Raw genomic sequence first — 11,976 nt, 5'->3', positions numbered from 1 at the left:
ACACTCTGCACTGCCCAATAATGCCTGTACCCCAGTAATCTGCATCCCCCTCCCCTGCACCCTGACACTCTGTACTGCCCAATAATGCCTGTTCCCCAATAATGATTATTGGGATACAGGCATTATTGGGCAGAACAGAGTGTCAGAGTGGTTACACATTATTGGGGTACAGACAGCTGTCAGCTCACCTATTAACATCTATGACCAGACCAGGTGCCTAACACACACCGCCCACTGTCTATGGCCCCCCTCCATGCTACGCCCCAGCTCTCCATCCTCCTTCCGACTCTCATTGAGTCACTCACCATCTGCACTGGAGTGCTGCCAGCGCTGGAGACCATCCTGGCCACACGGTGCGCTGGGGGCGGGGCTTGACACACTCACTATTAGTGCACTAACTCCATGTATGGAGAGGAGATTGAGGGGTGATACGGCGGTGTATCCCATATATCACCTGCATTGTATATGGCCCATAAACAATGCAGGCGGTATATATAATATAGTGCAATACAGAGGATGGGGAAGGCAGGCAGACACACAGCACTGAAACGCCCCCACCGCGCTCCTAAAAAGTGGGGCCACTGCACCCCCTACCCCCTCATGCTGTGCCTCTGCATAGTGGGGAAGAGGTAGGACTTATGTCTGGGTCTTCTTTTGTTTCTGTGTGTCTCCCATTAGAGATGTTTCCCTTCACTTTCTATCCCGGAGACACAACAGGAAGTGAGAGGAAATCTCCCCAAAGTGTGTGAAATCCCTTCTTAGGTGTTACAGGTTTTATATACAGGCAGGGCAGCCATCAGGGGGGTACGGCCGATACTCATGTAAGGGGCCCGGGCAGTCTGGGGGGCCCACCCGAGTCCCTTACATGTCTATTGGCCGACGTTGAAGGGCGAGCAGGCGGAGGACTGGCCCTAGCAGCGCAGGGCCCCAGCATTGCCGCACCAGCGGCTTCGAGACAAGCTGGGGCCCCATCAGCGAGGCCATGTGTGCAGGTAAGAGGAGCTAGGAAGCAAGGAAGGAAAGGAGAGAGGGGAGGGATGCAGCCCTGACAAGCCCACCTGAGACCCCTTCAGAGCCCACCATAGACAGTCTCAGATGGGCTGTGCAGCATCTATGGTGGGCTCTGCAGGGTCACTCTCAGGTGGGTCCTGTGTCCAGCGCGTCACTAAGCCCTGCGTCCAGCGCGTCACTAAGCCCTGCGTCCAGCGCGTCACTAAGACCTGCATCCAGCGGCGGGGGGGGCCCGGCCTAAAGCCGTGTAAAATTTCTGATGGCTGCCCTGTATACAGGGCTATATAAGGTGTATCATGAGAAAGGATTCTCAGAGCATTCCGAGATATCACATAATGAGAGGAAATCACCCCAAAGTGAGAGGAAATCCCCTCTTGGACAGTTGTCGCCAGAACAGGTGTCCCCCATATGAGGATTTTCCCTTTATTCCTGTTTTAGCAACAGGAAGAGGGGATCTGCCCAGTTGGCAACGCTGACATGTGATCTACAGGGATACTCAGGTCTTTCTCCGCCATTGATGGATCGCAGATTGGCACTGAGAGTCAGACAAGCACGGAAAATATTAAGGTCATAGGTCACCCATTCTGGAAGAGTGACAGTCTATATCCGGAACTTTCCGTCTCCTCCGGCTGCGTGGTACTTTATTGTTGGGTTACTGCAGCAATTCTGCTCAGACATTTGGCGGGTCATTAAGATTTGTTGCAGTGACGGGAGGGTGAGGTATTTAGCGCCTCGGCCTCAGATGGACGCAAGAGAACCGTCAAAACAAGAAGGGAGAAGAGATGCAGCGCTGCGAATGGGAGACACACGCCCTTCATTCCAGGTATGTACTCAATACAATCCATTCCAATGCATTTTAGACCCCAAAAAACAGGAATTTTTAAAGTGTATCCCAGTGGCGTCACAAGGGGGGCGCGGGGGGTGCGGCCCGCACCCGGGTGACACAATTGGAGGGGTGACACCAAAATGACTTACAGTCACCCCCCTCTGAAAAGTCGGGCACTCGACCGAACGCCCGACAGTATCAGGAGAGAGGAGGGGACCCGGCGGCATACCTTATTCCGCCGGGTTGGCTGTCTCCTCCTCTCTCCGCCGGCATCCAACACCAAGATGGCCACCGGCAGGTGTCAGAATACTGCCGCCCGTGCGCGATGACGTCATCGCGCACACGAGCGGCGACGTCTCGGCGGGGTGACATTCGGACACCGCTCCGGGTGTCACCCAGCCTCGGGACGCCCCTGGTGTATCCAAACCCAAGAACATAATATCACATACAGTGTTACGGCTTACCGGTTCTCAGATGTGGCGGCTGCATTCGTTTTCTATTTTCAGGCTTTTTTCTCTTTATTTCCACCTGGTGATCCTGCCAGAAACACACTTCCTGTCCTAGGAGGATGACCCTCAATCGCTGTACTGTATCTATGAACGTTGTCACCTTTGGACAGGAAGTGAGTAAGGACTAAAGAACTTCTTTGTTACTTCCCATCTTCATGACATACAAGGGAGTGTTTTGTAGTCTACAGAAAGAACTGTGAATAATGCAACTGAGTGCAACACAGGAAGTTATCAGCTCCCTGGTTTTCTGGCAGGATCAACAGGGATTTTCATTTTTTGCTTTTGCATTCATTGAACTGATATAACACTGCAAATGAAGCCGGCGAAGCCAGAAGGGCGCAGCGAAGGGAGGAATCGGGAAAGAATAAGATGATCAAGAATGTGCGAGAAAGGCAATAAAAGAAAAATGGGGGACGTCGTGGCCTCTTAACGCTTTCCTGCGGACGGACTGGCGACCTGTGTATGATGGCGCTTTATGAAAAAGGGAGGCAGGCTGGACGGACGCCAGGAGGGGTGACACGGCATTTCCCGGCGCGCCGGCGGTGGAAGGGTTAACGCCGCCATCCCCAGGCCTGGTCTGGTTTGTATTAAGCGCAGCGTCCAGGTCTGGGAAATCTCAGCTAGGTGACGTCAGTCATGTGACTTCCAATAATCGATATGTCTGAGGAGGCGACGGGGGCGACCGGTGCGTCCGGCATCCGCAGGGCGATCATCTCTCCAGAACCAGATGCCGGGCTGCTTATTAATTACCTGGAGCTGCCGGAGTTCCCTGTGTCCTCCTCACCACCGCCGGATCCGCATTATATGTCCACAGGACATGGAACCTTTCCTGTGCCACTTATATCTGAAATCTATCCGTCCGTCTATCTATCTATCTACACTAAATTGCCAAAAGTATTGGGCCCCTCCCCCTCCAAATCATTGGATTCAGGCGTTCCAATCCCCTCCATGGCCCCGGTGTATAGGATGAGGCACCTTGCCATGCAGGCGCTTCTACATACATTGATCCCAGAAGAGGCGGAGCTGTAATAGCGGCAAAGGGCGGAGCCAACTCAATACTGAACCCAACGGACTAAGACTGAGATGTCATTAAAGGTCATGTGCGTGTAAAGGCGTCCCAATACTTTTGGCAATATAGTGTATCTATATATATATCTCTTTCAGAGCATGTTGCCACAACGCATGTGTGAATGGGCTCATAGGGAAGTTATCTTGTAGTGAAGAGAAGAACCAAACGCACCAAATAAGAGTTCATTTTTTAGGTGTACATGTCCTTTTAGGAAAAGGCACTGAAAACCCCCAACTGCTCAGGATGTTATTCGTGACAGTGATGAATCTGAATTTCGGGTTTGTCAGTGACTTTGAAACACATTATTTACCTCTCTACAAATATTGTGGTTGTGTCTCAGAGGAGAAGGGTGAGAGGAGGTTAAGCTATTCTCTTCACTTGACAGATCGAGATAGATAGATAGATAGATAGATAGATAGATAGATAGATAGATAGATAGATAGATAGATAGATAGATAGATAGATAGGTAGATAGATAGGTAGATAGATAGATAGATAGATAGATAGATAGATAGATAGATAGATAGATAGATAGATAGATAGGTAGATAGATAGATAGATGATAGATAGATAGATAGATAGATAGATAGATAGATAGATAGATAGATAGATGATAGATAGGTAGATAGATAGGTAGATAGATAGATAGATAGATAGATGATAGATAGGTAGATAGATAGATAGATAGATAGATAGATAGATAGATGATAGATAGATAGATAGATAGATAGAGGGATAGATGATAGATCGATAGATAGATAGATAGATAATATTTTATATTTACATTTTTATTTTATATCTTTATTTTATTTGTATAATATCTATATATTGAGTTCACATTTCCCTTCTTTGCAGCTTTGGCAACACTACCGGCTTCCTGTACACTACTTGTGCACTAAATGTCCCCGGAAATCCAAATTTTCTGCTTAAAGTGACATTAAACCCTCAGATTTTTTAGCATAAAACAATACTGTAATGTGCGCCTTACCTGTAATCCATGGTTGTTTCCCTTCTCTTTGCTGCTCTTCCTTTTAAATCCTCATGTCTTCTCATGCTGGGGGAGAACTTCTGTTTTGCAGCAGACTGCCTTGTCTCTGAAATGGATACATGGTGTCTGTGTGTAGGTTCACAACCTGAGCCAGCACTACAGGAAGAGGCACTCAGCTGCAAAGGGAAGTTCTCCCGCAGCATGAGAAGACATGAGGATTTAAAAGGAAGAGCAGCAAAGAGAAGGGAAACTACCATGGATTACAGTAAGGCGCACATTACAGTATTGGTTTATGTTAAAAAATCTGAGGGTTTAATGTCACTTTAAAGATTCCTGCAGGCTAAAGGGATGCACATGATTTTCTTATTACAGCCCTGAGACTGGTCAGGCGGTGATAATTACGGCAGACCCCTCCCTCCTATCCGTCACTCTACCAAAAGAGAATGGAATGAATATCTCCGGAGGAGAACCGGGAAAGAATCTGTGATTAACTTTTTCTCTAATAAAAATGGGGCTTCACCAGTAGGACTCTAGTGATGTGTCGGCTGTTACACTTTATTTTAGAGTTATGATCTGTAATAACGTGGGATTCAGACAATATCTTCCACGTGCTGCCAACCATTGGACAGAATGTGGTTCCCTCCATCCCTGGCTCCGCCCATGATCTTCTTCACTCCGTTAGACGCTCGCCTTCAGCTCCTCTGGTCACGAGCATGAAAAGTGTAGAAAAGCAACATAATAAGATAAAAATGAACCATAATAACATTTAAAAGAAGTAACAATAATAAGATACAAAGTAACAAACGTCTTCTGTAGCTGCATAAAAAGAAATGATAGGATCTCACAGACAGACAGCGTTTTCAATCCATTGATTTTATTAAGAAATAAACCGTTTAGCGGAAACGGACGAGAGGAAAAAGTCTGAAGGAGTTCATTGTATTCTCTGACCCGCGGCCGCATCAGCACCAGAGACGGCGGCCAAGTCTCGTTTTGCGGTTCTGGGGCTCTAGTCCAATCTGTCCCGGCACCGGAGGAGTTTACCATGAGTTAGAATGACAGTTGTAAACGTGACAGGCACGCGGCAAAGGCTCCTCGTGTGGCAGAGGAACCGCACGTCCCAGCATGGCGGGCCGGGTGATCTCAACCTGCCCATGTCTCTGATGGATGATGTTACAGGGGGGGGAACCAGCTGGCAAGGTCCGCTGAGACTTTCAGTTCCATAGAAGCCACCGGATGCCGAACGGCTGTTCTGAACTTTCTCTAGTACTTCATAGGCCAGAAGCTCAACACAATGAATATATAAAAACACCATCAGATTCACAGTTGGTCTCATTCAGCCGGACTGGTTCTGTAATGTTGAAGACATTTGTCTACTCGTGAAGTAGCATACATGTCAGCTGCGCTGGATTTGCCAGGACAGTCCCTCATCTAGGCCCTCCGTGCTGCGCGTGGGCGGTCCCCACATAGGTAGAGGTGGGGTCTGGGTGGGACCAACCAATAAGATGGACATGATGGGTGACACTGCATATTTAGAGGCGGGGTCAGGGAGGGATTAACCTAAAAAGTGGGCAGGCTAAATGCAGTCCATGGTTGGGTGAAATACAGTCTGTGGGGGTGAAATGTGCTCAATGGGAGGTGATATGCAGTTCATGGGGGGGAGTGAAATGCAGTCCACTCTGAGCCCTGACCACTCTGAGCCCTGACCACTCTGAGCCCTGACCACACTGAGCCCTGACCACACTGAGCCCTGACCACACTGAGCCCTGACCACTCTGAGCCCTGACCACTCTGAGCCCTGACCACTCTGAGCCCTGACCACACTGAGCTCTGACCACTCTGAGCCCTGACCACACTGAGCTCTGACCACTCACAATATACAGCAACAGTATTATTATCTAGACCAAGCTCCACCTTTCATCATTGAGCTCCAGTCAGTGACTTTGCCTAGGCTGAGATGATGCCTTCAGTCTGCTGCAGGCAGGAAGAAGCATTTCCTCAGTCTCCCCTACCCCAGTGATCAGTCTGCTGCAGGCAGGAGGAAGCATTTCCTCAGTCTCCCCTCCCCCGGTGATCAGTCTGCTGCAGGCAGGAGGAAGCATTTCCTCAGTCTCCCCTCCCCCAGTTATCAGTGTGCTGCTGCAGGCAGGAGGAAGCATTTCCTCAGTCTCCCCTACCCCAGTGATCAGTCTGCTGCAGGCAGGAGGAAGCATTTCCTCAGTCTCCCCTACCCCAGTGATCAGACTGCAACATTGTTACTTATTAGCAAGTCACCAGTTGAGAAGCTGCATTTCCTAGAAGCACAGAGACCCAGTGATGTAATGATCTGTGTCAGGCATTTGTGAACATAGCCAGGATTTACATGAAGTTGGAAGTAGATGGTGACCCTGGATGATGCCTGAACAAAGATGGCTCCATTCTTCTGGAGAGAAAAGTGATTGTCAGGGAGAGTCCTGGGATCCTAATTACCTGGAAGTGTGGCACATCACTGAGCATGCATGTAACATATAAACATCTGATGACATTATAAATTATACATTTTCATGAAGATTGAACTTTTTTTTTTTAAAGGAGAACTATGAGGGGGGGGGGTGCTTTTCCCTCTTAGCTCGCGGTATACTGAGCCTAGGGTGACGGGAGGACGCTAGTCTGTGTCCTCCCGTTACCCTTAGGAGAACTATGGGGGAAAACACTGACCCCATAGTTCTCCTTTAACTTTGGCTGCAAAATAGTTGAAAAAAATGTTCTGATCAAACCCAACAAGCTGGAATGGGAGAGATGTTGTTGCACGGAGCAACCAATCGAGTTTTAGCTTCTACAGACGAAGGCACCTCATTGGTTGCCCTCAGCCCCGCGTTTGCTGCGCTTCTCGTATGTCAGAGAGCCGGAGGAAGAGGAGTTTGGAGAAAGCAGAACCCGGCAGAGAAGCTGACTGACCTCAATAACAGGGACCAGGTCACCTGCAAGAACTAATTATGGCCGGGCCTGGAGGTCTGGAAGCTGCCTGCAGTGTTAACCCGTTCACTGCCACATCCGCCGGAGCGAGACTCAGGACAGCGAATATCCTTCCTGTGTAATTAGTTATGTTTCCCTCCGAGATATTGTTATAGCTGAAGTTTAATCTGCTTACATTTGCCTTTTCTGGTCCCCCTTATACCCCCCCCCCAAAAAAAAACCATTCCATTGTAATTGCATACCTTATTTCAGACCCGGTGATGTCACCACTGGGTCTCTGTGCTTCTATGAAATGCAGGCAGATCATGGCTGGGGGGGAGGGACCAGCAGGGTGCTGTACATAGCTTCCTGAAAACATCACAGCACCCTGCCTCAGTATCTTTCTCCAGCCCTGACGCAAGCAGTCCAGCCAAGAAATGATGCGGGCTCTGTTTGACTTGCTGCAGCTTCTCATGCATATTGTGAAAATAGCCACGATTTGGTCTTTTAATATGATTCGCAGCCTAACTGGCCAATAGGGGAGCTCGGGGGGAAGGGAGGACCTTTTCTAGCAGAGTCAATACTTGCATATAAAGTGACAGACCCTCTCACAGGACCCGCCAAGGCAGGGGTAGCCAAACTCCAGCCCTCCAGCTGTAGTGGAACTACAGATCCCATGAGGCATTGCAAGATTCTCACATGACTCCCGGAGAGAGATGCATCATGGGATTTGTAGTCTCATCACAGCTGGAGGGCCGGAGTTTGGCTACCCCTGCGCTAAGGTATAGAACACTCGGCTCCTGGGCTCCCCTATGATAACAGACTCTTAGTAAGAGATCATTGAGAGAGTGTGAGGAGTATTCTCAAGGGTAAGTAACCTCCACACTCCAGCTGTGGTGAAACTACAAGTCCCAGAAGGCATTGCAAGACTCTGGCAGCCACAAACATGACTCCCGGAGTCATGATGGGCGCTGTAGTTGCACCACAGTTGGAGTGCCGAGCTTACCTACCCTTGCCCTACCTCATGCGGGGGGTCATGTTGGAAGCTGTCTCATCATCTGTTTCTTCGGATCTTCTGAAAGATATCAACAAAGGTCACTCCACTTTGTCTCAGCACACGCTTGGTCTGAGCTGCCGGGGTCTGTGGCCACAAAAAGGAGTGTTTCCACATTTGTAACTGATATCCAAAAAGGCTGTCAAAGGGCTTAAGCCGGCCACACAGGTCACAATCTAATGTAGAACCATCAGAGGACCTTCCCATGTAATACATTCACATCCGGTCATATAGGTCCTGGTACTACATTGGAAGCCAAAGCAGACCACATGACTGCTATGCTTCCCGGAGATCTCTGGGTACATAGGGGATTATGTACACACCAATAGTATCTGGATACAACTAATATTCATGGTATGGCCAAAAATATGTGAACCCCCTCCAAATGATGGAGGTCAGATGTCTTCAGTGAAGGTTCTCCTAATACTACATGATACAGAGATATGTAGACAACTGTGCCCTTGTGGTAAAAGTTTGCTGAAGGCCCTTTTCTGTTCCACCATGACTGTCCCCTGTGTACAAAACCTGCTCCGTAAAGACATGGTGTAACCAGCTTGGTGTGGAGGAACTTGAGTGTCCTGCACAGAGCCCTGACCTCAACCCTACTGAACACCTTTAGAATAAAAACAAAGTATGGCCTTCTAGCCTTGTGGTCACAGTTTGGTGAAGACCCTTTTCTGTTCCACCATAACTGTCCCCCGTGTACAAAGCCAGCTCCACAAAGACACGGTGTGACCAGTTTGGTGTGGAGGAACTTGAGTGCCCTGACCTCAACCCAACTGAACACATGGTATGAATTTGAATGCCAACTGGGATCCAGGTCTTCTCATCCAACATCATTACCTGACCTCACAAATGCTCTTTTGGCTGAGTGGGCACACATTCTAATAGACACTCTCCATAATCTTGTGGAAAAGCTCCAAGAAAGGTGGAGGATGGCAAAGACAGCTCCATGAAGACCTTTTGGATGAATTGTAACACCAACTGAGAGCCAGGTCTTCTCATCAACGTCATTACCCGACCTTACATATGCTCTTTTGGCTGCTAATAGACACACTACATAATGTTGTGGAAACCCTCCAAGAAAAGTGGAGGATGGCAAAGCCAGCTCCATAAAGACATGGTGTGATCAGCTTGGTGTGGAGGAACTTGAGTGTCCTGCACAGAGCCCTGACCTCAATGGTACTGAACACCTTTGGGAGATTGGAATGCCAATTGTGAGCCGGGTCTTCTCATTCAACATCAGTACATGATGCCAACCCGTGTGCTAATAGTTTGGTGAAGACCCTTTTCTGTTCCACCATGACTGTCCCCTGTGTACAAAGCCAGCTCCATAAAGACATGATTTGAGATCCTCCTAACCTCAACCCTAATAAACCTTTGGGATAAATTGGAACACCAATTGTGAGCCGGTTTTTCTCACCCAACATCAGTACCTGACCTCACAAATGGGACAAATTTCCACAGACAAACTCTATATTAATGGCCATGGGGAGAAGGGAGGAGGCAACTCCATATTAATGGTCATCTCATCCATCATCAGTACCTGACCTTGCACATGGGCACAAAAATCTTGTGACAAGTCTTACCAGAAGAGTGGAAGATGTTATAGTCACAGAGGAGGCAACTCCATATTAATGACCATGGGGGGCAACTCCATATTAATGATGGAGGGCAACTCCATATAAATGACCATGGGGGGGGCAACTCCATATTAATGACCATGGGGCAGGGTAACTCCTTATAAATGACCATGCAGGGGGTAATGGCCACAGTTTTAGAATGGAATGTCCTACAAGTTCATGTAGGTGAGATGGTCAGGTGTCCGCATACATACAGTATACCATTTAGGAACCTCTATATGGTCATTATTTTTATAAAAGCGATGTTGGGTCACTAGGTGAAGGTAGACGAAGGGATCCTGGTGGTCGAAGGAATACTAAAAAGAGAAACTCCACTTTTATTGAACGTTGTAAAATATACATAATTGTTACACAAGCCCTTCTGTCATTTAAAGCAACATTGTCACACAAAAAGAGGGGGGTTGGGAAGCACCCTTTTAAAAGAGAAGTAGAGTACTTATCTGTCCCTCCACCTCGCTTGTGGAGTGACACCCGGCAAAGTGGAAGTGAGAGATGTCTGCCCCCGTCCCCCCGTCCCCCCCGCTCTACAACATGGTTCAACCCACAGACTGCTATGTACAGAACAGAGCACAGCAGCAGAGCACAGCACACAGCGGGGGGACGTAGGCACTTGACCCTCCCAGGGGTGGGTGTCGGGATAGGTAAGTATTATTCCTTCTCTTATTTTACAGCTGATGTTTTTATTTTCTTTGTCCACTTTGATCACCTAAATTGCCAACCAATTCCAAAGTTCCTTCATTGCAACCACAGCAATCACTGGGGGTGTCCTGAGCACTGGTTACAGTTCCTCCCCCCCACCCCTCCAAGAAATCTCATGTAATGGGTTTCCTGTTTTTCCCGGCCATTTAACTTTTATTACCACAGAGGGGCTGAGCATGTGACTATGGCAGGCAGACCCTCCTGCTCGGCCTTCCTACTTCCTTGGTTGGTGGGATAACCTGTATAGGTATCTACTGTGCAGAGGCAGGTAAGAATTTGCAATGACACATGCTAAAACCCTTGCAGTATATAAAACTGAACTGGGGACCTTGAATTATCTCAGTTAAAATGGAGTATCCCTTTAAGAGCGCTGCTATGCATGGCCTGAATATATATATAATTCTTGTGATAGCCGAAATGGAGTATCCCTTTAAGGGATATGCTACGCAAGGCCAGATTATAAATCATTCTTGTGATAGCCACGCCCCTGTACTGGTCACATGTTTTCCTAAGTCACATTATCAAAAGAAGATGACATATGTCCCATGACCGCAGGACTGATTCTAAACGCTGACCACACTTGGACTTCTCGGCCACAGCGAAGCGTCCGGGGTCTTGTAAAAATTGGACGTGGTTTAGAACACCGCGAGCGGCAAAAACATTCCAAAGAGTTATAAAATAACAAGTTCAAAATGATACAGTTGCCATACATGGCTTAAAGAGAACCTGTCACCTTGGCCATGCTGGGTCTCTTTAAAGCACACCCCGAACCCTTTCTCTGACCATGTGACCTCCTCCCACGTTGGGGTGCTCGGGCCTAGCAGCCAATCACTAGAACCGTAACTTCACATAACGGAGGAGGTGACATTATCCCCCCTTCCAGTGTGACACCTTCCCCCTTTCCTGTGTGACATCATCCTCCCTTCCTGTGTGACATCATCCCCCCCTCCTGTGTGACATCATCCCCTTCCTGTGTGACATCATCCCCCTTCCTGTGTGACATCATCCCTCACTTCCAGCTGACAACGGGTATTTTGCTCCAAAGGAAGAAGTGGCGGGGGAGAGCTGTGAAGATGAGTTTAAGGTGGTCCAGTGTGCTTTAAAGAAACCCTTAATGGGCATGGTGACAGGGTCCCTTTAAGCCATGGATGGTAATTGTATCATTTTAAACTTGTTACTTTATATATCGTTCGGAAAATGTTTAAAGTGGATCTCTTATTTCTGGGCAGGACGGGGAAGGTTACTA

This window comes from Nanorana parkeri, unplaced genomic scaffold, assembly GCF_000935625.1.
Source record: "Nanorana parkeri isolate BGI_ZX_2015 unplaced genomic scaffold, ASM93562v1 scaffold585, whole genome shotgun sequence".
Lineage (NCBI taxonomy): Eukaryota > Metazoa > Chordata > Amphibia > Anura > Dicroglossidae > Nanorana > Nanorana parkeri.
Note: the sequence above shows the minus strand (reverse complement) of the source record.